General features: G+C 43.3%; 1 long non-coding RNA gene across 2 annotated transcripts in view; it reads right to left on the bottom strand.

Annotated features, from left to right (window-relative positions):
• Nucleotides 1-7,159: 7,159 nt before the first annotated feature.
• Nucleotides 7,160-8,514, bottom strand: part of LOC128505197 (uncharacterized) — a 1,733-nt gene continuing 378 nt past the window's right edge. For both annotated transcript variants that reach the window (XR_008355547.1, XR_008355546.1), the window contains exons 2-3: nt 7,470-7,697; nt 7,160-7,345 (exon numbers count right to left, since the gene is read on the bottom strand). This is a non-coding gene — a long non-coding RNA (uncharacterized LOC128505197). The remainder of the gene's footprint in view (nt 7,346-7,469; nt 7,698-8,514) is intronic.

Below are 8,514 nucleotides of genomic sequence, written 5' to 3'. Positions count from 1 at the left end.
CATGTCGGGAGACAAGAATTGAAACCCCAGCCCTACAAGATGAGGCCATGGAGTGATATTGCCATGGAAAATCTTTAGAGTATATGTGAGCAGGCTTTGAGCGTTTTAAATGGGTCTCTTGCACACATAAAATTTGGGCGTGGGCCTTTTTTGCTTCGGAGAATAACATCCTCCTCTTGTGAGGGGTGTTAAGGCCATTAGCATTTATGGATAATAACTTAAGAGATGACATTAAGGGGAGGATAAAAGGATGAGCAAAAAAAGTGAAGTCTTAAAGTGAAATCGTGTAGTGTACAGTGGAAGACGGTGGAGACCCCCAGAGAAGGCAATACAACATGGGAGAGCCGCGTCCAATGCCCAAAACAAAACAAACAAAAAAAGTAAGGACCACATACCAGAAACACAATTGTAAAAAAGAAAATGGTGTGTACAGACCGCAACATGTGCAGAATGCAGAGACGACACTCCAGAGTATGACAACCGAAGTATAAATGTATGATGTAGAGCGAATTTAAAACAAAAAGTTACCGCCATCAGGACATGAACAATAAAAACTGAAAACATAACGTGGGAACATAAAAAAGAAAAAACGATGCGTAGCCGAAAAGCAGTTGGCTGCCCAGGACGTGTATGGGCGCCACACGGGGAGGGAACCCCGTCCAGGTGTACCGTAACATGGTACCCACCGAGAGGGGAAGGGAAACCCCTGGAACGGCGAAGGAGAACCCCCAACTCCAAAGAGCCGAGACGTAGTTATACTAATAATGTGAAAAAATCAAAAACGTCAATGTACGTCGTGGTGTGAAAAAGAAAAAAAGAAAGTCTAACGTGTATGAATGGTGTGTGATGCGAATAGTTAGGCAGTCACCAGAAAAAGGATACCGGCGGCGGAGAGATCAGGTGAGTGAAGCAGGCGACTTGGTGGGGACTGTATCCCACTCCAGCTGGAGGTGTTTCGGAGAGGATGCAGGAACAGGTGAGCGGGTCCTGGCGGTGCGCGGTGATGACGAATCCTGCGATGGAATGGCAAGTCCCCAGTCCGAAAGAAGCTGCAGGCCCTCCAATGGTGAAGCAATGGAGAGAGCCACTCCATCCTTGGAAAGGTTGATGCGCGTGGGGAAGCCCCAGTGGTAGGGAATCTTGTGTGCCCGGAGAGTGGAGGTGACGGAGGAGAAGGCCCTCCGTTGATGTAATGTATGCTGCGACAGGTCTTGAAAAAATTGCAGGTGTGAGTATTGAGCCGGTAAATCTTGCTTGTGACGCACCTTCAACATGAGTTGCTCCTTCAAATCATAGTTACATAGTTACATAGGCTGAAAAAAGACGTGCGTCCATCAAGTTCAGCCTTTCCTATATCTGTTAATTTGTTGCTGTTGATCCAAAAGAAGGCAAAAAAACCCCGGCTTCGCTCTTTCCAATTTTGCACTAACCAGGGAAAAAAATTCCTTCTTGACCCCAAAATGGCAGTCAGATTTCTCCTTGGATCAATAAGCTGTTTCCCCATAATTAAAGATTATATCCCCGAATATTATGTTTTTCCAGGTATCCATCCAGTTGCAGTTTAAACGTCTGTACAGACTCTGATAAAACTACCTCTGCAGGCAGAGAATTCCACATCCTTATTGTCCTTACTGTAAAAAACCCTTTCCTCTGCTTTAGTCTAAATCTCCTTTCTTCCAGTCTAAACGCATGACCGCGTGTCCTATGCATAGTCCTGTTTATGAACAGATTTCCACACAATGGTTTGTATTGGCCCCGAATATATTTATATAACGTTATCATATCCCCTCTGAGGCGACGTTTTTCTAAACTAAACAGATTTAAATTAGTTAACCTTTCTTCATAACTATAGTGCTCCATTCCTTTTATTAATTTTGTAGCCCGCCTCTGCACCCTTTCTAGTGCTATGATATCCTTCTTTAGAAAAGGTGCCCAAAATTGCACAGCATATTCAAGGTGCGGCCTTACCATTGATTTATACAGAGGCAAAATTATATCTTTATTACGCGACTTGATGCCCCTTTTTATACACGACAATACCTTACTGGCCTTAGCAACCGCAGACTGACACTGCACATTGTTGCCGAGTTTGTTGTCTATAACAATTCCCAAATCCTTCTCATTTGTCATTACCCCTAATTCACTACCGTTTAGGGTGTAGGTTGCTTGTGCATTTGCTACCCCGAAGTGCATAACTTTACATTTATCTACATTGAATTTCATCTGCCATTTGAGTGCCCAGTCCCCCAGTCTATCTAGATCCCTCTGCAGCACAGTAATATCCTGCTCGCCCTGTATAACTTTACCTAGTTTTGTGTCATCTGCAAACACAGAAACATGACTTTCAATGCCTACTGCCAGGTCATTTATAAATATGTTGAATAAAATTGGTCCCAGAACAGAACCCTGAGGGACACCACTTACCACTTTTGACCAGCTTGAAAATTTACCATTTATAACAACTCTCTGTTCTCTACCTCTAAGCCAATGTTCTACCCAAGAACAAGAATTTGCATCTAGGCCAATTTCTTTCAGTTTGAATACTAACCTATTGTGTGGAACCGTGTCAAACGCCTTGGCAAAATCCAAGTAGATTACATCCACTGCAACACCCTGATCTACACTTCTACTTACTTCTTCGTAGAATGCAATTAAATTAGTTTGACAGGACCTATGTTTCATAAAACCATGCTGATTTATGCTAATAATACTATTCTTCCCAAGGAATTCTTGAATATTATCCCTAAACAGCCCTTCAAATACTTTCCCAGCAACGGAAGTTAGGCTCACAGGTCTATAATTTCCGGGCACAGAGTTGGAACCCTTTTTGAAAATAGGAACCACATCTGCCTTCCTCCAATCCTCTGGTACAATTCCTGAAAGAAAAGAATCCCGAAAGATTAGAAACAGAGGTTCACTTATTTCCTGACACAGCTCCTTAAGTACTCGTGGGTGAATACCGTCAGGCCCTGGAGCCTTGTTAACATTAATTTTCTTTAGTTGCTGCAGCACCTTGTCCTGGGCCATCCACTCACAGTTTGACTGAAAATTTTTCTCAGTGGTCCTATGTATATCCATTGCCATAGGTTCCTCCATAACATATACTGAGGAAAAATAGTTATTTAAAGTTTCTGCTTTTTCCTGGTCCTCCTTAACCAACACTCCCCTCTCTGTTTTTAATGAACCTATGTTTTCATTCTTTGTTTTTTTAGAATTTATGTACTTAAATAATTTTTTGGGGTTAGTTTTGCTCTCTTTGGCAATCACCCTCTCGTTTTCTAGTTTAGCCCATCTAATCACTTTTTTGCATGCTTTATTGGCTTCCTTATATCTTATATAGGATGCCTCTGATTCGTCCGATTTAAATGCTGTAAAAGCCATTTTCTTATTTTTAATTTCCTGCTTAACGACCCCACTAAGCCACATCGGTTTCAATTTGTTTCTTTTATATTTGTTTCCTAGTAGTACATACTGAGAAGTGTACCCTGCTAATATTTGTTTGAAAATACTCCATTTTTCCTCAGTATTTTTATCCCTGAAGAGTTTTTGCCAGTCAATAAGTTGTAAAGCTGCCCTTATCTTATTGAAATTGGCCTTCTTAAACTTATACGTTTTAGTATTCCCCATGGGCAATTTCTTTTTTGAGTTCATTTCAAAAGAGACCATATTGTGAATGTTAGACACAAGATCAACATTGTTTGTTATCACCAAATCCAAACAAGAATCCTTTCTAGTTGGTGCTTGTACCAGTTGTGACATGAAGGAGTCATTTAACAGGTTCAAAAATCTGGATCCCCTTGCAGAACTACTAGTCTCTCTATCCCAATTTATGTCCGGGTAATTAAAATCTCCAATAATTAACGCGTTACCCAGATGTGCAGCTTTCTCAATTTGTTCTAACAACTGCTCTTCCTCATCATTATTAACATTAGGTGGTTTATAACATATCCCAACCAGTAGTTCTTTTCCTTTTTTTTGCCCCAAGTTGATATCTACCCATAAAGCTTCCACAAATCCCTTGTCGCCTTCAAGATGCTTAATATTTGACTTTAGCTCGTTGCTAACATACAAGCATACTCCTCCTCCCTTCCTGCTTTTTCTGTCCTTCCTATATAATGTATAACCTTTTAAGTTAACTGCCCAGTCATGGGTCTCATCCCACCATGTTTCTGTTATCCCTATTATATCATATTGGTTAGTGTATGCTATTGCCGCTAGTTCTCCCATTTTGTTATTTAGGCTCCTTGCATTAGCAAGCATACATTTAATATTACCCTGAGTCTCTTGAATTTTATGAGAATTTTTATTAATACATACCTCCTCTGTTCTGATCTTGCCCCTCCCCCCATCTCCACCCCCCTTGTTCTGATCTGAAGCCCCACTCCTTTCTGCACTATCTCCATTTTCAAGATCTCTGTGTCCCTCCCCCCCCTATCACTAGTTTAAAAGCTCCTCCAGCCTTCCAGCCATCCTCTCCCCTAGCACAACAGACCCTCTTCCATTTAGGTGCAATCCATCACCGCTATAAAGATTGTACCCAAGCGCAAAATCAGCCCAGTGCTCTAGAAAGCCAAAACCCTCCTTCCTACACCATGACTTTAGCCACACATTTACCTCCCTGATCTCCCGCTGCCTTTCTACTGTTGCGCGTGGCACAGGTAATATTTCTGAAAATACTACCTTGGAGGTCCTTTTCTTCAATTTATCTCCTAATTCCCTGAAATCATTCTTTAGGACCTTCCATTTTCCACTGACTTTGTCATTGGTACCAATATGGACCATGACAGCCGGGTCTTCCCCAGCCCCTCCCAATAATCCATCCACTCTGTCAGCAACATGCCGGACCCGAGCACCCGGGAGACAGCAAACTGTCCGGTTGAGCTTATCAGAGCGGCAGATTACCCTATCTACTCTCTTAATAATAGAGTCCCCTACCACCACAACCTGTCTAGCCTTTCCTACGCTCTCAACCCCACTCATACTAGAGGGGCTGTTCCCTCGGCTGTTAGAAGGAACAGCTTCCTCCAGTATAGCTACTCCTGAGCTGATGCACCCAACATCTTCACTCAAGCGGGCAAATCTGTTAGGCTGCACAAGGTCAGGACTAGCTAAACCTTTCCTCTTTCCTCCCCCTCTACCACCATGTGTAACTGTGACCCAGCTACATGCCTGTTCCCCAGCTGCCTTATCTCCTCCCTCTTCACTACCTGCACCCACTAAACTCTGCTCAGTGAGCAGCAGACTCCTTTCAAGATTGTCTATCTCTCTCAAAGTTTCAATTTGCTTCTCCAGATCTCTAATATGAGCTTCCAGAGAAGCCACTTGCTCACACCTGCCACAGAGGTATGGACCCTGGACGGATTCATCCAGGAATGCATACATGAAACAAGATGTGCATTGAGTCAGATCATCAATCTTGCTAACTCCCATAACCATACTCATAATCAAGTATAAGAAAAGAAATAAAATAAATGAGAACCTACAAAATAACAGTTAAACAAGAACACCCGTTAAAACAACAGTTAAAAGTAAAAAATATAAAGCAGTATAAATACAGTACCTTGTGGAACCCCTGTTTCTCTTTCCAACTCCTGTTTCTTTTTAACTCCTACTTAAAATAGCCTACTTGAAAAGAGACTATCTCAATGCAGAAGCAACTCAAGTGAGCAAGCTCTGTGAGTTACTTGGGGCTTTATATAGACAACCCCACACAGGTGAAGCTAGGTAACCACTCCCCTCAATTAACTGAGCTACAGCACACAGAAGAAAAAAAAACACCAAAAATAAAGCACCCAAGACAGATGACTGAGTAATTGAATGCAACCAAATAACGCTTTTTCCACCAGTTGTACTCCTCCAAGGAAACTCCTGTTTCTTTTTAACTCCTACTTAAAATAGCCTACTTGAAAAGAGACTCTCAATGCAGAAGCAACTCAAGTGAGCAAGCTCTGTGAGTTACTTGGGGCTTTATATAGACAACCCCACACAGGTGAAGCTAGGTAACCACTCCCCTCAATTAACTGAGCTACAGCACACAGAAGAAAAAAAAACACCAAAAATAAAGCACCCAAGACAGATGACTGAGTAATTGAATGCAACCAAATAACGCTTTTTCCACCAGTTGTACTCCTCCAAGGGAACTCCTGTTTCTTTTTAACTCCTACTTAAAATAGCCTACTTGAAAAGAGACTATCTCAGTGCAGAAGCAACTCAAGTGAGCAAGCTCTGTGAGTTACTTGGGGCTTTATATAGATAACCCCACACAGGTGAAGCTAGGTAACCACTCCCCTCAATTAACTGAGCTACAGCACACAGAAGAAAACAATGAATGCGTAGTATCACATCTCTAGGTGGAGACCCCTTCACCATTTTCGGGCGAGGTAGCCTGTGTATTCTGTCGATGCGGACATCTTCAGAAGACGGGAGGTTCAGGATAGTTTGGATAAGACTGGTGGTGTAAGTACGTAGCTTGTCCGTGGTGATGTCCTCGGTGATGCCTCTAATGCGGAGATTGTTTCGGTCTTCCAGGTCGCCAAATTTATGTTTAAGCGTGTCAATCTCGTCTCGTAAAGAGGTGCACGCATCAGCCACTGTGTTATGTGCCGAAGAAAATTCTTCCATTTTGTCCTCTAAGTGGGACATGCGAGCGCCAAGCTCTTGGAGATCCACGTGGAGTTTAGATAAAGCCTCCGCCATGTCCGATTTAAAATTGCAGCGCATCTCGTCCAGAAGCCGTTTCATGGCGGTGACGGTTAAAACGCCGTCGCCTGGATCACTCGGAGGAGGCGAAGGTAAGTGAGGTAAGGGGCCAGCGTCTGGGCCTTGTGAAGCATCGGAATCTTCCGCGTCGTCGCGGATGGTAGGTAAAGCGCGGGAAGAGGCCCGACGTCTGGGTTTGGGCTCAAAAAAAGCCGGAACAGAGCCCGCCGATGACTTGGTCTTGCTCGCCGACATAATGCCCGCTGTGGGTAATAGTAGCTTCGTGGATAATATCCCGGTAACTGCCAAAATCGGTTGAATATAGCTTAGGAGTTGGAGGAGCTCCCACACCGCAAGTCTTACTCAGCCGCCATCCAAGCCACGCCCCCCACACACTTAAATAATTGATTTTATTTCCATAAAAGATAAAAAAAAAGGGAGGTTCCTTAACATGCCATGTCAAGTCACTTCCTAGGTGGGAGTTGCATCTCTATTGGCTCAGCAAGACTCCATTTGTGATTGGGTGTAGCATTTTCCATACTTCCGTTAACTCCAAACTGGGATAGCAAGCTCCACTGAGCCGTTAATGTGACAAAATAGACAATTGATGCAGGACACACTGCTTGTTTTATCCCACAGGTCTGTGCTGTTAGCTGAGCCCTCAGACGTGGGGGTGTTTTGTGGCCATCAACATGGAACAAAAAAACACCACTTTACTACCAACAACAAGAACGGGTGCTGCCTCTATCTTATCTTTCCAACCTGTTCACTATCCCTGCTCCCTGAAAATCAAATCTAACATTTTAGCATTTGTAACATTTTTACTCATGGTACGTAGACTGTGGAGGACCAATTTATAGCATGCTGGTCTGACAAGCCTAATGCGCTTCATAGATGATTTTCTCATCCAGCTTCTCATCAACCTGTGCGCTGCCAAAGGATTTTGAGCAGGTTCTCCAGGGCACGACAGTTGTTCCAAATCGACGTAGCAGCTCTTCCTGCATTGATCGCGAAAGAGGAAAAAGAAATAAAGGTTAGCACGAAAGGGAAGCCACATTCCAGTAAGATTTGAATAACCCCCAACCACCCTGAAGGTCTGACTCCAAGGTATGAGAGGTGCATGGTTCCATTGGCTGATGCTGGCAGAGCGACCCAAATCCCTTTGACAAAATCATGCAATTTTAACGCATGAACTGGCTATTACACCTGCACTACGGAACACTTCATAAGACATTTTTAAGAGTGTATAATTTTCGATTATAAAGAACGTTATAGAGAGAGAGTTGATACATACCAGGGTTTTTATGCGTTTTCAAATGGGTAACCTGTACCTCTGATTTGGAGTAGCGGTTAAGGCATTGGTCTTCCACCATAAGGCCCATAAGTTCAAGTGGCTTGTCCTCACACCAGCGACGTTCTAGCAATGCCATGTTAAATAAGGAGGGGAGAATGGGCAAGGGGCGGTCAGTATGGGTTGGTAAAAGTAATGATTGGTGAAACAAGTGGCAAAAGAGAGCGTCTTCCTTAAACCTTCTAGGCGGCTAGGTATTAGAGGACTGAAGCAGATGTCTGAATTATTTAGTTGGGGGTGTCGCAAAACTTATGGAATTAAGCAAAGAGAGAAGCATACAAAAGGGGAATGAAACAGGGAGGCAAAGAAACAGTTGTATCAAGGGAACAAGAGGAAGAGGAGGATCTATGAGCAGCAGAACTGTTTGATGGGAGGAAGGGACACAAGGGCGACATGGAGAGAGTGCTGCGCAGACTGTGTTACATAGTTACATAGTTATATAGGCTGAAAAAAGACATGCGTCC

This window comes from Spea bombifrons, chromosome 9 (assembly GCF_027358695.1).
Source record: "Spea bombifrons isolate aSpeBom1 chromosome 9, aSpeBom1.2.pri, whole genome shotgun sequence".
NCBI lineage: Eukaryota > Metazoa > Chordata > Amphibia > Anura > Pelobatidae > Spea > Spea bombifrons.
Note: the sequence above shows the minus strand (reverse complement) of the source record. Positions and strands in the feature narration are given on the sequence as shown.